The sequence below is a fragment of the Martes martes genome (genome assembly GCF_963455335.1).
Source record: "Martes martes genome assembly, chromosome: 2".
Classification (NCBI taxonomy): domain Eukaryota; kingdom Metazoa; phylum Chordata; class Mammalia; order Carnivora; family Mustelidae; genus Martes; species Martes martes.
Genome location: NC_137889.1, coordinates 172,939,267 through 172,958,105, shown reverse-complemented (window position 1 = coordinate 172,958,105; position 18,839 = coordinate 172,939,267). Strand labels below are relative to the sequence as shown.

Below are 18,839 nucleotides of genomic sequence, written 5' to 3'. Positions count from 1 at the left end.
AATTTAACGTGTGCGTGTTTCCTACCAACTTGTATTTCGAAGTGTGCCTGCTGAGCCTCGTTGCCGTGGAAAGAGGACTGTGTCAGAGTGAAGGCAGGCGATCAGGACTCTGATCCCTGATCCTCTCGTCCCTGCTGTGTGGCCTCAGGAAAGCCATTGAGACTCTTGGGGCATCGGGGGTCTTCATTTGTAATCGGAGGGAGTTTTGGGGTTCTAGGAATGATGGCTTGCCACGTCCTCTAGTGTTAGGATTCCACCACTGTGTTTTGTGTTTTCTGGGATGCTGAGAGTGTCAGAAACGGAGTGGGTCAAGTGTTCACGAGGGCTGGGCTCCTGTGAGACAGTAAGTAACACCAGGAGGCGCTCTTTTTAATTAAGCAAAAATTAATAGGGCGTGGCCAGTGATAGAGAGGTTTGGATGCAATCAGTTAAAGGAGGAAAATAACTATGGTCTTCTTGTCTCTTTGTGGCAAGTTTGCAGTAAACAAACACACGTTTCTTACTTCTAGGAAACTAGTGTTCTTCGGCCCGGGAAATGTTATTGGATCCTTGGGTTTTGAACTTCTAAATTAGGAATTATTGAGCTCGGATAAATGAAGACTTCTTAATTTATTGGCTCTTATTGTTCAGATGAGAAGAAACCCACAGATCAGGCTAATATAAGGCTAATATAGGCATCCAGTTGCTGATTTGTGTCCTCATCATGTTTAATAAAAATCTTATTGAAAAATATTCTGGTTCTGTAGGTGATATGTAGGAGTTGTGGAAAATTTGGAAAACACCAAGAAGGAAAGACAAATAAGCTTCTAATTCCATGACCCAGAAATAGTTCTTTTGTTGTACTTTTGTGTCTTTAATTATATACTTAGTTTGTAGAACAGAATTGGGATCATACCATACATATATAACTTTCCTGTGCTCCTTTTGAGATGATTTTTGGGCCCGAGCTTTCAAGAGAAGGTGGAGATTAATGTAATATTATGCTTGGCACTCTTGTGACAGGGTCTGTTTTGCCTTACAGAAATAGAATTGTAGTCCTAGTATCTGAAAATAACATTTGTCCTGTTCCCTCTTGAACATGCTTTTCAATAGTTAGCATATATGGATGTTGTCATAATGAATAGTATAATGAACAAATGAGGACTTCTTAATTTATTTGTTTTAATAGTTCACTGATTGCTTTTCTAAGGTTTCCTCACTTTGGTTTTCTGTACCAGAATTGCTAGCTGTAATATCAGTGAGCCGAAGTTATTTTAACACTGTTTTTCTAGACGCCTTCATTCCTCAAGCTGAAGCATGGTTGCTGGCGTGGGCCAGGCCACAGCTTTGGCATGAAGGAGGATGGTTGAGACATTCCTTTTGCCCAAATATATGATGCATTTGATAATATTTATAATTTACTTGTTGAATATTGGTTTAATATGTCATTTTTCTCTGTTGGGAAATGAAAGATGATTAGTTTCCCCTTTTGGATTATTTAGCCTATAAAATTTTCTGTTACACCATTTGCTTTGCATCGAAAATGCATTCTAAATCCCGAACCACATTGGAATTCTTTATGACCTTCCCTTATGTGTCTTTCGGTGGTGCCCTTTGAAGTCTTGAAATGTTTTTATATTTGATTGAGATTAAATCTGGGTTTCATTTTACTTTTTAAAACATATTGAGCAAGTTAATTTTCTGTTCGAGTTCCTAAGGGGAATGATTCTAGCCCTCTGTGTCCCAAGAATTCAGACTGAGCCTTGCCAGAACATTCCTGTGGTTTTCCACAGGGCAGATCACTGTGTTCATGAAATTTTAGTTGTAGCTTGTGTTTTCTGTGGTTAATTAAAACATCTGGCTTTTGCATTTTCCACAAACAGAGTCTAATCGTTTGGCCGAACCTTTTCAATAATGATTAAATGCCTCAGTCCTTTAGGATAGCCCAGACTTGTCCTTCGGACACCTTACACGCTGTTGTCTCTGTTCATTAATGACTTTAAACAGTTGGAAAACATTTGGGGTTATCCTGCCAAACACAGACAAATGAGAGAGAGAGAGACAGTTGGTGAAGATGAATCCCTCCAATGGCTCTGGCTTTTCCCCTGCAGGTCGGAGCTGCTGTGGGTGAGCTGCTGTGGTCCGTGGCCAAGCATGCTGCTGTGGCCGGATCTGGCCAGCCGTGGAACAGAAACATTTGCTGGATGGAAAATCCATAAAAGAAAGCTCCTGTGAAAGCCGGAGACAGACGCTAACTAAGTAAAATCAGGTTAGTATCAGAGAGGCTGGATGAAGCGGATCGGGTCAGCTAGGGAGAAGCTGTTTGGTTTATTCCAGAACGTGTTTCTGGAACAGCCCCAAATAGTCCTTCCCAGTTATTGGAGAGTTCTAGCATTGCAGAGATGGCCGGTAGATCCTGACGTATCTCCGTGTGTGGTGAATCGCCGTCTTTCTTCTTCGTCCTCTGCCCGTCCTCTTGCCTGTCTTCCTCTCCTCTTTCAGAGAAGAGCAAGTCTTTAGCACCGCGTATGAAAGAGGCCCCAGCCAGAGGTGCCCCATAATAACCGCGGTGATCTTGGCTTGACTTTGGAGAGAAACCCTCTTCTTGAGAAAGCATGGGCTCGCGCTGGTGCCTTCAGACTTGCCCTCCTTTGTGTCTTCACACTGGGAAGCGGGGAGTCACGGAGACCTGCCATTTCTGGTGGGGGTGCTTCCGGCCCTGGTTTGCTTGGCAAGATTTTACTTAGTCTTATCTCCCCTTAGACAAAAGCTAGCAACGTGTTCATTTTTGGCAGTGCGTGCATTTGGCATGAAGATAACTCCTGTAGCACAGGAGAAAAGAAGTGTCCTGAAAATAATAGGAATATAGAGTAATGCAGAATAGCCGGACGGTAGACCAGCAGAACGCACTGATGCAGTAAGGTGGGGATAATTCCTTCTGAGAACGTGTGCTGTCCCCACAGGTGGAGGCACAGAACACAAGCTGTTGGGTGTTCAGGGGGTAACTCAGCATTAGACATCATGAACAGTCCATGAAACTCACCAGACAGGAGCCCGTCAGCAGTCTTGAGACCCCATCAAATAGTGACCATCTGTTGACTTCACGCACCCACCATCCCTTTACCCCTTTCAGATTTTCCCTGGGCAGTTAGTCACCCTTCCTTTGTTGTCAGCCTGTAGGGTTGGAGGAGGTGACCTCACTGGCTTTGTCAGGGGCATGTGACATAAGCGTGGCTAGTCAGGGTCACAAGGGTCGGTTTATGGAGGACTCCGTATTTTCACTGACCCTGTTGAAAAGACTATTTTCCTTTTCGTAGGTTTGTTAAGCTGGAGTGGCTAGTTTCCCCGCTTTGCCATCCTTTAAAGAAAGCCTTTCTGAGAATAAAGTTAACACAGAGAAGATCAGAGCAGGGAGATGCAGGAAGTGAGATGGAGGGGGGAGACACACACACACACACACACACACACACACACACACACACACACGTGTATACACACACACACACACACACACACACACACCCATGACCCCAGAGGCAACACCCACACACACACCCATGACTCCAGAGGCAGCACCACCTAAAGCCAGCAACTCTGGCTTCACTTTCCCGGCAGGTTAGGGAGTTCATTTGAAATAGATCCCCATCACTTAGATCTAAACAGGTCCTGTTGGGAAGGCCTCCTTCTAGGTGTGAGGTCTGAGGGGGGAGATGATTGGTGCTCCCTGTCTTCAGGGGCTCCCAGCAGAGGGGATGGGCCAGATCCGCACTCTGACACACAGTGTGAAAAATGTTTCACTAGCGGTGAGAGCTAAGTTCTCTGGGAGTAGAGCTACAATTATGAATTCTGCTGGGTTTTGGAGAGACTGGCAGAGCGCTGTTATTTAACAAAGGGAGAAGTAGAATTTAGTCCTTGGGAACATTTAACGAAATACATTTAATTCAATTACTTGCTTTTTGAGTCTGGAAGAAAGAGAGGCTTTCTAGAGCTTGCAGTTAAAGTAAATAGTAGATAAGGAAGATAATTTCAGAGCTCCACTAGTAGTAGAATCCTGGTGTTTACTGTAAACACAATTGTGTTGGGAGCAGCCAAATGAGAGGTTATCAGAAAGCTGTCCAGAGTTTATTTAAACAGAGTAGGTTAACGTCTGCTCTTCTCACTAAAACCTCAGTTGGCTTTCTGTTCAAGCAGAATTCCAAACACATCGTGAATTTTAAAGATTTATTTCTTCTTCTTAATGTTAGGCTTTATTATTATGTCATTTTTAAAATAATTGTGCTTTTTTACTTTTACTTATTATTTATTTAATTAAAGAATATATATATTTTATATTTATTATATATATATATATATATAGTTATTTATTTGTTTGTTTTTGAGAGAGAGAGAGAGGGAGATTGTGCACAGGGTTAAGGGGGTGGGCTGGGAGGAGTAGAAAGAGAGGGAGAGAGAGAGAATCTTAAGCAGACTCCACGCCATGCGTGGAGCCCAGCATAGGGCTCTATCTCACGACCCTGATGAGATCATGACCTGAGCCGAAATCAAGAGTTGGTTGCTTAACCAGCCGAGCTGCCTAGGTGCCCCTGTTTGCTTTTTCAAATTTTGGGAGGGGAGTTTTAGGTTACAGAAAAATTGAGCAGAGAGTATAGAATGTTCCCACATACCCCAACTACCACTCAGAGTTTTCCCTATTAATATCTTGCATCAGTTTGGTACACTTGTTACAGTGGATGAGCCAACATTGATACATGATTATTAATTAAAGTCCATAGTTTACATTAGGGTTCACTCTTTGTGTTGTACATTATGTGGGCTTTGACAAATAAATGATATGTATGTATCATTATAGAGTCACACAGGATGGTTTCAGTGTCCTAAAAATTCCATGTTCTGACTATTCTTCCATCTTCCCTTCTCTCTGAATTCCTGGCAACTATTGATTGTTTTCTTATCTCTGTAGTTTTACCTTTTACAGAATGTCATGTTTGGAGTCACACATCATGTAACCTTTTCAGATTGGCTTCTTTCAATTAGAAGTAAGCTTTTAAGATTCCTCCATGTTTTTTTGTGGCTTGATAGCTCATTCCTCTTCAGTGCTGAGTAATATTCTATTGTCTGGACGTGCCACAGTTCATTTATCCATTCATGGATTGAAGGATATCTTGGGTACTCCCCAAAGTTTGGCAGTGATGAATAAAGCTGCTGTGAACATTCATTTGGCTTTTATGTGGACATAAATTTTTAGTTCCTTTGAGAAAATACCAAGGAGCATGATTTCTGGATTGTATGGTTAAAGTATGTTTAATTTTATAAGAAACTGCCAAACTGTCTTCTAAAGTGCCTGTACTATTTTGCATTCCCACCAGCAATGAATGAGATTTTGTTTCACCACATCTTTGACAGCATTTAATGTTGTCAGTGTTTTAGATTTTAACCATTTTAATAGGTGTATGTGGCATTTCGTTGTTATTTTTATTTGCAGTTCCCTAATGATGTATGACATTGAGCCTCTTTACACGTGCTTGTTTGCCACCTGTGTATCTTCTTCGGTGAGGTACCTGTTCAGATCTTTGCCCATTTTTAAGTCACATTGTTCATTTTCTTATTGTTGAGCTCTAGGAGAGTTCTTTGTATGTTTTGGATACCAGTCCTTTATCAGATAAGTCTTTTGTGGAAATGTTCTCCCTGTTCTGTGGCTTTTTTTCATTCTCTTGACAATGTCTTTCTCATAACTGAAGTTTTTAATTTTAATGAAGTCCAACTTACCAATTACTAGTTCTTTTGTGGATTGTTGTGATTGTATCTAAAAATCACTGCCACCCCAAGGTCATCCAGGTTTTCTCCTTATCTTCTAGAGTTTTATAATTTTATGTTTTACATTTAGCCCTATGGTCTCCAGGTATTTTAAATTAATTTTTGTGAAAGCTGTTGAGGTCTTTGTCTAGATTCATAGTTTGTATGTGAAATTATAGTTATTCTAGCACCATTTGTTGAAAAGACAATCCTTTCTTTACTGAAAGGCGTTGGCCCCTTTGTCAAAGATCAGTTGACTGTGGTTGCGTGGGCCTGTTTCTGGGCTCTCTGTTCTGTTCCATTGATCTATTTGTTTATTCTTTGAACAGTACCGCACTGTCTTAATTACTACAGCTTACAGTAAATCTTCAATTCAGATAGTGTTAGTCCTCTGACTTTGTTCTTCTCCCTCAGTATGGTATTGGCTGGACTTGCTTCTCCTTGTAAACTTTAGATCAGTTTATCAATATCCACAAAGTAATTCTCCAGGATTTTGATTGAGATTGTGTTGACTCTCTAGGTCAGGTTGAGAAGAACTGATATCTTGACAGTATTGAGGCTTCCAATCCATTAATGTGGCATCACTCCCTTTATTTAGAACTTCTTGATTTCTTTCATCAGTTTTATGGTTTTCCTTATACAGATCTTGTATTTATATCTAAGTATTAGATATGTATCTAAGTATTTCATTTATTTTGATGCTAGAATAAACAGTGTTATATTTCAAATACCAGTTGTTTATTGATGGTGTGTAAGAAAGCAAATGACTTTTTCATATTAACTTTGAATTCTGCAGATTGCTCTGATTGCTTATTTGATCCAGGAGTATTTTTATTGATTCTTTGGGATTTTCTGCATAGACAGTCATGTCATCTGTGAACACAGAGACTGTTTTATTTCTTCCTTCTCAATCTATTCCTTTTCTTTTCTTTTTTAGAGATTTTATTTGTTTGACAGAGAGAGACACAGTGAGAGAGGGAACACAAGCAGGGGGAGTAGGAGAGGGAGAAGCAGGCTCCCTGCCGAGCAGAGACCCCGATGCGGGGTTCAATCCCAGGACCCCAGGATTATGATCTGAGTGGAGGGCAGATGCTTAACAACTGAGCCACCCAGGCACCCCTGTTCCTTTTATTTTCTTGTCTTACCTCAGTAGCTAGGACTTCTAGTATGATGTTGAATGAGAGTGGTGAGAAGTGTCTTGCTTTGTTCTTGATCTTCATGAGAGAGTATCTAGTTTCTCACCATTTAAGTATAATATTAGCTATAGGTTTTTTGGCAGATGTTCTTTATCAAATTGAAGAAGTTCCCCCCTCTAATCCTGGTTTGCTGAGAGTTTTTTTCGTGAATGGGTATTGGATTTTTATCAGATACTTTTTCTATGTCTATTAATAGGATCCGATGATTTTTTTCTTTTTTAGCTTATTGATATGATGGGTTATATTAATTGATTTTTTAAAAAAGATTTTATTTATTTGTTTCTTTGACAGACGGAGATCACAAGTAGGCAGAGAGGCAGGCAGAGAGAGAGGAGGAAGCAGGCTCCCCACCTGAGTAGACAGCCCAATGTGGGGCTCAATCCCAGGACCCTGGGATCATGACCTGAGCTAAAAGCAGAGGCTTTAACCCACTGAGCCACCCAGGCGCCCCTATTAATTGATTTTTGAATGTTGAACCAGCCTTTTGATGGGGATTGTGTTGAAACTCTAGATCAATTTGAGGAGTATTGCCATTTTGCCAATATTAAGAGTTCTGATCCAGGGTGCCTGGGTGGCTCAGTGGGTTAAGCGTCACCTCTTGATTCTGCCTCAGTTTGTGATTTCAAGGTTGTGAGATTGAAGCCTGCGTGTAGCCTGCTTAAGATTCTCTCTCTGCCCCTCCCCCCCACTGCATGCCTCTGTGTGTGCATGTGTGTGTGCGTGTGTGTGCACGCACTCTCTCAAAAAAACCTGGAAAAAACAAAAGAGCTCTGATTCATTAATATGGAATATGTTTCCATTGATTTAGATCCTTTTCTTTTTAAAGATTTATTTATTTAGAGAGAGAGACAAGGGGAGGGGCCCAGGGAGAGGGAGCAAGATAATCCTAAGCAGAGTCCCCACTGAGCCGGGAGCCTGATGTGGGGCTCGATCCCATGACCCCAAGATCATGACCTGAGCTGAAACCAAGAGTCAGACGCTCATCCGACTGAGTCACCCAGGTGCCCCGAGATCTTTTAAAATTTCTTCAACAGTGTTTTGTTGTTTTTAGGCAACAAATCTTGCACTTTGCTATTAAATTTATTCCTAAGTATTTTTTCTTTTTGTTACTTTCATAAATGGAATCATTTTCAAAATTTCATTTTCAGAGTGTTCATTGCCAGAATATAGAAATACAGTTGATTTTTATGAATTGATCTTGTTTCCTTAAGCCTTGAACTTGTTTATCAGTACGGATAGTTTTTTATTGTGTTACAACTTCCTTAGGATTTTCTGTATACCAGACTATGTTGTTTTGGAAATAGAGATAGTTTCATTTCTTGTTCAGTCTGGATGTTATTACCATTATATTTTATATAGGGATTTGAAAACTTGGCTCTGATAGGAGAAATACAAAGTAACGGGCTTTGAGGTTACTAATGAAATCATCCTATTATGTAGCTTTTGAAAAGAACAAAAGATGATAATTATGAAATTTATCTCCTTATTATCAAGTTAGTTACACAGTCGGTGAGCTTCTTAGCCACTCCTGTATCTTCTTGAGGGAAATGCCTGTTCAAATTCTTCACTTATTTTCACATTGAGTTGTCTCTAAGTCCCTTATCAGATACATCATTTGCACATATTTTCTCCCACTCTGTGGCTTCTCTTCTCATTTTCCTAGTACTGTCCTTGAAGCTCAAAAGAATATATTCAAATTCCAGTTAACATACAGTGTGATACTAGTTTCAGGTGTACCATAAAGTAATTTGGTACTTGCGTGCAGCACCCAGTGCTCATCACCTGCTTGACCCATCCCCCCACCCACCTCCCCTTTGATGACCGTCAGTTTGTTTTCTGTAGTTAAGAGTCTGTTTCGTGGCTTGCCCCTCTCTCTCTTTTTCTTTTGCTCATTTGTTTCTTAAATTCCACAAGTGAATTCATACGGCATTGGTCTTTCTCTGACTGACTTAACTTCATTTAGCATTATACTCTCCAGCTCCATCCAGATCATCGCAAATGGCAAGATCTGTCTTTTTTTTTTTTTTTAAAGATTTTATTTATTTATTTGAGAGAGAATGAATGAGAGAGAGCATGAGAGAGGAGAAGGCCAGAGGGAGAAGCAGACTCCCCAAGGAGCTGGGAGCCCGATGTGGGACTCGATCCCGGAAGTCCGGGATCATGACCTGAGCCGAAGGCAGTCGCTCAACCAACTGAGCCACACAGGCGCCCAAGATCTGTCTTTTTTTATGGCTGAGGAATATTCCATCGTCTCTATGTATCACATCTTCCTTATCCATTCATCAGTCGATGGACACGAGCTATTTCCACAATTTGGCTACTGTAGATATTGCCGCAGTGAATATCAGGGTACATGTATTTCTTTTGAGTTAGTGTTTTTGTATTCTTTGGGTGAGTATCTGGTAGTGCCATCGCGGGGTCGTAGGGTAGCTCTATTTTTAACTTTTTGAGGAAGCTCCATTCTGTTTTCCAGAGTAGATGCATCAGTTGGCTTTCCTACCAACAACGGAAGAGGGTTCCTCTTTCTTCACGTCCTTGCCAACCCCTGTGGTTTCTTGTGTTGTTGATTTTAGCCATTCTTACCGGTGTTAGGTGATATCTTACTGTAGTTTTGATTTGTATTTGCCTGATGATCAGTGATGTTGAGTGTCTTTTATGTGTCTGTTGGCCATTTCCAGGTCTTCTGCCCACTTTTTAATTAGATTATTAATTTTTTGAATGTTGAGTTTTAAAAGTTTTTAATTGTAACGAAGTTCAGTTATTCAGTCTTTTCTTTTAAAGTTCACGATTTTGATGTTTCTAAGTATTCTCTACCTAACTAAAGGTCACTGAAACTTTTCCTTTGTGTTTCTCTCTAGAACATTTGTCATCTTAGCCCTATACTTAGGGCTTTGGTCCGTTTGGGATTAAGTTTTGGGTATTGTGTGAGGTTCAAGTATATGTTCATTTTTTTCCCTCCCACGGCTATCCAATTGTCTCAAAATTATTTGCTGAGAAGACTGTCTTTTACCTTTTGATATATTTTAGCACCTTTGTAGGAAATCATTTGACCATAAATGTAAGAATTTCTCTCAGAACCCTCAGTTCTGTTTCGTTGATTATTTGTTCCTGTCCTTACACTTGTTCCATATTATACTTTACTTAGGTTTGCAATGCAGGTTTTTTTTGTGAAAAAGTTTTGCCTAAGAAATGGGGTTAAGTCGCAATATGTCTCTCTTTATTTTTACTATCATATCTTTGCTTCTTTTCCTCTCCATTCCTATTTGAGTCACTCTCTTAGAAGTACTAGTCTTTGGTTATTTTTCTTTCGGATAAATGTGGAAATCTGAAATGGGAGAAGAGAATGCAAACCAATTTAGATGGATTTTCTACATTACTGTATGCATTACTTTAAATTAAAAAATGCTCTGTTTTTCATAAAGATGGTAAGCATTCTAATGCCCATTATCCATTTGAATAAAACATTAAAATTTTTTATTACTTCTGTCTTAATCATTACCAATAACTACTGACTGAAGGATTTGCAAGTTTGGTATGTTATCTCAAGAATTTCAAGAATTTTCATTAATGATATGAATTGCGTCTATTTTTACATAAAATGATACATTTCACAAAACATTTTATTAAATGGAAAATCTATGAAATAAAATGTTTTGGGTTTTGGTAACAGAGTACGATTTTATGTTTCATAGAAACTGAACATTTTTCATAGTTCGATTAAAATGCCACCTGCATTTTTTTTTATATTTATCCGTGCTTTTTTTGTCTTTGAGTTAGTATAGTTCTCAATAAGCAACTGTGCAGACATTAAAATAATTGGATTGGAAGTATGAAGACTGCAAATTTTTATTTCTTCCTTAATTACAACTCTGTAAAAATAGTGAATAGGTGTGATTTAGAAGGAAAAAAATCAGTGCTTTCTTTGGTGACATTTGGATTCTAGTTGGCCATTTTGTTTTGTCATTAAGTTATAATTTTGTGTGGGGGATGACTTATTTTTAACTTGAAAAACCATAAAATTTTGGTCTCGGTGAAATTCAGAGACAGTTCTTTTCTCTCATGTACCGCTGGAAGCTGACTTCTGCCGCTGGGCTTTAATTGAGTATTAAAATCAAAATTAGATCTAAAATATGTTTTCTTGCAGTTCTGTTAGGAACAGTTCTGTGGTCAAGCCATGCTTCCCCGTTTCCAGAGGGCTCAGTTCAGGATGGCTTCTCTGCCCCTTGCTCTTTCTTGGCAAGCTTCTTATTTCCGCCTGGGTAGACTACCGTGATGGGAGCAGACATGCGTGTCACCTGCCCCTTTGCTTTCTTTGGCTGACCTTTGGCTGATAATATCACCACATAAAAATACATCCATAGAGCAATGTGGGATTATTCTTTTCATTGTTCATTTAAAAGAAAAAGACAGGGGCACCTGGGTGGCTCAGTTGGTTAAGCATCCGACTCTTGATTTTGGCTCAAAGTCATGATCTCAGGGTTGTGGGATGGAGTCCTTGCCTCAGGCTCTGTGCTTAGCATGGAGTCTGCTTGTCCCTCTCCCTCTGCTTCTACCCGCCCCCCCCCCGCTCTTTCTCTCAAATAAATAAATAAGTAAATAAAATCTTTATAAAAACATAAAAGGGAAAGCCATAGGTAAGCTTCCAATTACAACTCTAGGACTCAGGACGTGGGCATCGTGGCTCTTTTAACCCTGCCATTCCTTTAAATCTTTTCTTTCTCTTTGATGCCTTTTCAAAGTGTTTGTGACCTATTTGCAGAATGATGAATGGACCCTGTGAGGCCAGTACTATGTAAAATGTTCTAGGAAAATACGTTTTCGGTCTTGTTTTTCTTAGGGAGCTAAAACAAAATATGGCTGGGTGATAGTAACTTCTTAACTTTATGGAGAGCCTTGTGCTGGATGATGTTCGGGGTTCACAATGATTGAACCCCCGAAATTTGAGTCGTTGTTCAGTGACATCTGCGAAGGCTCCGGCCTTTTATTATCGTTTGGTTGCCGATGAAGCAAAATCAGATCAACTTCATCACATTCAGTGAGCCAGTAATGAAAAAAGTGTCCAGAACTTGCTTTCGTTAGGAGAAACCACATTTTTGTGTCAATGTGTGGTGGAGATGTTTATGACAAATATATTAATGGAGTTTGGCCTCTCACATCTTTTTTGATTTTTTGCTTGTCTTTCTAGTTTTTATGTGAAATAATCTGAATTATCAAGTTTCCTTGAGAAGCCTTCAAAGATACCATATTTGAGTGACCTATAATCAATTGTTTTTTATTTTAACGTAATTACTACTATAAGAACAAGCAGTGGTTTCTCAGTCCTATATTGACCTATAATGAATAAAACATTTTATTTGATGACATGGTCTGAATAAGATCTATATTCATGACACGGTAACTGTTCATAACTTCGGATTGATTATTATCTGCTCCAATAAGAATTGATCTTCCACTTTATTCATTAACAGAAATAGTCTGCTGAGTGTTTTTATAGAGACAGTATCCAAGCCAGTAATTTATTTGAAACATGAGTATCAACATGAGTCTAGCTAGCATTAGGAAATTGCTCTGTGTAATTCGCTAGTGTATCCGTTTTAAGAATTGAAGAAAATGGTTTTTCCTGCAATCGTCATGCAGCTGAGGCCCTTTGAGGACAGATTTTAGAATCTTAGTAACTATTCTGTGTTTGGTTTCATAAGGGTGATTCTCTTGAAGATGTAAGTTTGCAGATGGTTTGTTAATGCCGTGGTTCACTTCTGGTGTCTGGTCAAAGAATGACAGTGGCAAAGAAAGTAAGAGGATATTAACGATTTTTACAAAAGGCTCACCTCAGAAATAAAAAGTGGAGCGACGAACCATGACGTTGGGCCCTCAGTGTTTCTAAAATTGGATCCAAAATGACTGGTGCTCTTGAGCGGGCATGAATTTATGAGTAATAAGAAATGCTGAATTAGTTCTACTTAGGTCAGAACGACTCAGTTAAATTCCAGTGAATGTGTCCTATGTGGAATGTTACTTTGGTAGTTGCTGGAGGGAATAAAATGAAATATCCTGGGGGAGAGAAAGACAGCCAGAATGGAAGCCCTTTTGGGAGAGCTAACTTTTTTTTTTGAGTGTGTCCAGTATGCTAAGTACTTAAGCGCTTTCAGAGCTTTTGATGGGGTGGGGTAGAAGGCTTCATTAGAGCCTCGCAGCAATCCTATGGCAGAGAGGCATTCTTTATCTATCTTATAGATAAAGAAGCTTAGGATCATAAAAAGTGATTGACCTATGGAAACTCTCTTTATGTATGTATCTCTTTCTTCATGTATCTTTCATTATTTTTATAATTAATGAGATAATAAAGGCCCAGAGAACCAGATGAGTGGAATGCTTTGGAATTTCCAAGGAGCGAGGGATGGATATGGATGCAGATTAATTTGGAGAAATATCATTTTGTTATTTTTGATAAATTAGGAGGTAGGAAGTTGTCAGTGGGTGGGTGTTTTCAAGCCCATTTTACCTGAGGAAAATATCTAATCAGACTCTCAGAGGCAGAAATAAAAATTCAGGGCGTGTTTTGGGTTCTATTTCATTGATTTCTGCTCTGATCTTTATAATTTCTCTTCTCCTGCTGGGTTTAGGCTTTCTTTGTTGTTTGTTCTCTAGCTCTTTTAGGTGTAGGGTTAGGTTGTGTATTTGAGACCTTCCTTGTTTCTTCAGGGCATGTTTTGGGAAATCCTAGGTTTTATAGCCAAGGGATGTGGCCCACCAACACACTCTGAACTTGCTGTGAGTTACCCAGAGGGATCTGGTTGTGAGGGGGATCAGACACTCGCAGCCAGTTACTTAGAGAAGGAAGTTAATTTAGGGAAACTGTGGACGTTCCTAACTATCCTGCATCCCCACTCTGCACTCATTGTTTGCGAACTTCCAGCTGCTGTGAACTATCATGGGAGCTCCCTAGAATTGGACAGTGGTGAGGGACCAACAAAAATGTTCAACTCTCTGATGGTTTGAGACTCCAGTCTCTCTGTTGCTTCCTTGGTATTTTCAACTGCTAGTATTCATAGTTAAGTACTGCTATGGTCTAAATGACCCCCCACAATTCATATGTTGAAATCCTGACTTCCAAAGATGATGGTGTGAAGAGGTGTTGACTTTGGGAGGTATGCGTCATAAGGGTCAAGCCTTCATGAATGGAATTAGTGCCTTACAAAAAAGGTTCCAGAGAAATCCCTCTCTGCCACGTGAAGACGTGAAGACGCAGTGAGAAGACCAGCTGTGAACCAGGAAGAGGGCCCTAACTAAAAGGCAACTGTGCTGACACCATATTCTGGGACTTCCCAGCCTCCAGAACTGTGAGAAATAAATTTCTGTTACTTATAAGCCATCCAGTCGGTGGTGTTTTGTTTTGGCAGCCCAAAGGGACTAAGACAAATACCAGTGAGACATTAATCCCCACCCGTAGCTCCTTTCTTTTCCTGAGGTTGTGTCTTAGACAAAGAATGTAAAAGAAGTAAAAGGTCAGGCGCGTAAAACCTTTACAAAGCTGTGATCCCTAACCTTCATCTTTGCTGTAAGATGTTTCCAGCTTGGTTCTTGTAATCTCCGTCTCCTGGAAGAGCTTGGCTTAGTCTGCGATGGGTTGGTTGACCTGTGATACAGTTTGAGACAAAGCAGGTCAGTTTTGGTACCCGTAACCATGCAGAAAGGGGACTACTGTTTGAGATTAAATTATCTTCTAAAATAGCTACCAGTGAAGAGCAATTTGGCAATATATTTCAAAATTTAAAATCACCAGCAATTTCATAAATAGGCTCACTTAAAACTATGCCAAGATATTTGTACAACTTACAATATAACATGTTTATAGAATGGAGTGTGTGTGCTGATTTGAAATTATCTTATATCTAAAATACAATATATAATGTAATAATGGTATATACTTACACATACTTATATATACATGTGTTTGTGTATCTATTTACAATGAAAAAACATTTTGCAGAATTATATGAATACCATTCTCTTTTGTCTAAATCTTTTTAAAAAGATATATATGCTGGTATATATACTTTTTCTCTAAAAAGATATGAATGTTAATATGCTGGAAGATTTTTCTGTCTTTCTTTTCCGTGTTTGAGTTTTCTAATCAGGTTCATTTATTCTTCTTCTTTCCTTTTAAAAAAGAATCAGGAGCTAACCAGGTAGTATGGTCACGGACCATTTTCCTTCATTGTGTTTGAATGTAGTTTATAAAACCCTACTAAGCGTTTTTAAAAACACAGCACATTTTTCTCTAATACTCGTTTGCCAGACTTACTTGTCCTCTTTGTATGCCGAGGAAAGGGGATGATCTTTGTGGGAAAAGTGGTTAAGTATGTGCTAAGCCAGCAGACATTCCCTTGAAAGTTTATTAGTTAAAACATTGAATTGAGCAAGAGAAAGAAAGATATTTACCAAATGTGATTCGAAGGACAAAGAATCCCATCTTGCTGGAGTGTGTCTGAAAGTGTACCTTTATGCTCAGTTTGTTTGCTTTAAATATGGGCTTTGGACTGAACTGTGTTTGCTTTTCAGACCACAAGGCTAGAGGTGGTCATGAAAGTCTCTCAAATCTGATTGCTAATCAGGAAAGCTGTTTGCTAAGAAAGGCAAGCCTGGTTGGAGTAGAAGTAATGACTGATGCACAGATAAAGCCAGGGTGCCTTTTAAGTATCTTTGGACTTCTGTGTCTTGATTTGCTTTTCTCTTAATTAAAACCCCTAGACACAGGCCATAGGTCAAAGGAGATAACTCCTTTAAACTCTCCCAATAATAATTACTCCTTAAGTTTTTTTTTTTTTAAATGAAGATTTTTATTTATTTATTTGAGAGAAAGCAAGAGCACACTAGCAGGGAGGAGGGGCAGAGGAAGAGGGAGAAGCAGACTCCCCGCTGAGCAGGGGGCCTTACTCAAGGCTTGATCCCAGGACCTTGAGATCCTGACCTGAGCCGAAGGCAGTTGCTTAACTGACCGAGCCACCCAAGCACCTCATTTTTTTAAAAAAAGATTTTGTGTATTATTTGACAGGGATCACAAGTAGGCGGGGGGGGGGGGGGAAGCAGGCTCCCTGCTGAGCAGAGAGCTCGATGTGGGGCTCCATCCCAGGACCCTGAGACCGTTGCCTGAGCCAAAGGCAGAGGCTTAACCCATCGAGCCACCTAGGTGCCCCAGCACCTGCCCCCTCCCTTTTTTAAAATTAGGAATGTGGACAGTGGTGCTCTGGAGAATAGACCCATGGTAATACCCCTTATCTATATGTATTTCAGTCTCTAATACCTGATGTTTCATTTTTTAAAAATCATCAAAGCCTTGTATTTTTGCTAGATTCAGAAGAATTTTACTAACTTCTTTTTCTTAAAATGGTTTGATGAGTAGCTCATCAGGATCAGTAATACTTATTTTCGTCTTGTCTTCCTTTCTGTGTAGTTTGTGTACTGATACCTTTCCCTCTTATACCGAGTCATGTCAGGAAATATAATTCCCATGTTTTAAGGTACTTGAACCATAGTGCAGGAATTGTAATCTTTAGAGAAATTAAGGAGACAGTTTCCAAAATATATCTGTATCTGTATTTGTATATCTATGTGTGTTTATCTGTATGCAATTGATTATGTTTATAATAAAGAAAAGTCTGAAACAGTACGAATGACACTGGATATCATGAGAGAAACTGGTATTACCTTCAGTAAATACTTAGTTCCCACATGAACCTGATAATTTAAGAACTCATGGTAACTAATGTCTAATATGGGTATTACAAACTCAGATACCTACCAGGACCTGACAGAAAAGTAAAACAAGTGAACTGGAGTGTAAAGTGGGGGGGAAAAGGGCATAATTACCACTTGGCTATTCAAGAATGAGGGTCCAGTCTTGCCTGATGTTCCATTATTTCAAGAGAAGCCAGGAAAGTGGATTTTTATGTGACTGCTTTAAGTGTGTTGGCAATACATTTATGATAATTAAAAGCTATTCTTTCTTTGCTATGGTGCTCTTTTCAGTAAGTATTACAGCTGCTTTTTTTTTTTTTAAGATTTTATTTATTTATTTGACAGAGAGATCACAAGCAGGCCATACAGATGAACACAGCAATAGGTAATCCTTCATGCAAAGATGAGAATGCCTATGTGAAAAGGCACACGTGAAATGAGTGAAAATGTGTATTTTTTTTTTTTTACACTTGCCTTTCATTATGATGAATGTCAAGTGAATGTCCTGATTTTTTCCATGTTTGGATCTTTGTTGCATTACAAATTGCTTATTAAATGTGGACTGGCAGCTGGTGCTTAGAAATCTTTTGGATATGCCCCTACTCCTACTTTATGACTGGATTTGGTAGGTAATGAAGTATTTCATAAAGGGATTAAAAATGATGTGTTCCTCTTTTTTGACCGTCAATATCAGAATGGTGTTGGGACATTGTTGAATGCAATATTTTTTCATGAGGAAAGATAGTTAATTTTGAAAAAAGTGAATTTCCTGTCTATTAAGTCTAGCCTCTGGCACTAGTAAGAACAAACAGAAATAGGGGCGCCTGGGTGGCTCAGTTGTTAAGCGTCTGCCTTTGGCTCGGGTCATGATCCCAGGGTCCTGGGATGGAGCCCTGCATCAGGCTCTCTGTTCAGTGGGGAGCCTGCTTCGCCCTCTCCCTCTGCTTGTGTTCCCTCTCTAGCTGTGTGTCTCTCTGTCAAATAAATAAGTAAATAAATAAAGTCTTTAAGAAAAATGTTTTAAAAAAAGAACAAACAGAAATAGAGCTTTGCCATGGCCGTTGTTCTGACAGAGTCAAGGGCTCAATTGTGTCCTCTCCAAAATCTCAGGTTCAAGTCCTAACCCGCAGGACCTTAGCATGTGGCTCTGTATTTGAAGATAGGATTTTGAAAGAGGCAGTGAAGTTAAAATGAGGTCACTTAGGTGGACCTTAGCCAGTTGGACTATTAGGATGAGGAAATTTGGACTCATCCGGACAGTGGAAAGACCATGTGAAGACACAGCGAGAAGGCAACATCTATAAGCTAAGGAGAGAGAGAAAAACAACTTTGCCAAACCTTGGTATTGACAGTATCTCGGACTTCGAAGTCTCCGTGTGTAAGCCACACAGCCCGTGGGCGTTGATCACGGCAGCCTTAGCAAACAAACAGAAGCAGAAGCCAAGACTGTTCCAGGAGATCTCGTCTCTCACCCAGTGTCTGCATCCCCGTCTCCCTGGACGTTTGGAAGAGGGTGATCTCGTGGCACCCTGGGTATTCCCAAAAGAATGTCTGTCTGAATGCTCACCGGCTTGCCAGGCAATGACAGTGGTGATTCCTTGGCACAGTCATTCATTGCTGGGGCCATTTTTGTTGGAAGCTGCGTGCCTTGTCAGCATTTTCATCTCCCTCAGAAACTGAGTGAAGAGTGAGATGGAGGGAAGGCGCTTCTCTTACCGCTGCCTGTGATGATGCATCAGCTTTCATTGAGGAGGCTAGGCCCCAGCTCAGCGGAATGTCCTTCGGAGATGGGATGGCTCTGTGGAGGGCTGTCTGTGGTGGGAACTGGACCATGGACGTGAGATGCCCGGGTCTCCAGCCACGTCCACTTCCTGGGGGGACTCCCTGGCAGCTTGGAATTTAACTGAAGCTCAGTTTCATCCCTTGCTTTCACAGTCAGTCTGACGTCTGCTGTTACTTACAGAAGGAGCTAGAAAACAAATTCTTGAAGAAGCAGAGCCCGAGAGGTCTTTCAAAGAACTTTAGAATTTTTCACTTCACGTTTTGGTAGATCTGTTTACCACAGAGGGCAGGGCAAGCAGAGTCTGCAATTAATTAGGTGATAATGAGTTTTGTTTGGTTTTGTTCCACGTC

General features: G+C 39.9%; 1 protein-coding gene across 1 annotated transcript in view; it reads left to right on the top strand.

The window, feature by feature from the left end:
- APBB2 (amyloid beta precursor protein binding family B member 2) overlaps nucleotides 1-18,839 on the top strand; it is a 375,440-nt gene that overhangs the window by 67,110 nt on the left and 289,491 nt on the right. The window contains exon 3 of the mRNA XM_080797039.1: nucleotides 2,091-2,248. The gene's annotated coding sequence lies outside the window, so the exon portion shown is untranslated. The remainder of the gene's footprint in view (nucleotides 1-2,090; nucleotides 2,249-18,839) is intronic.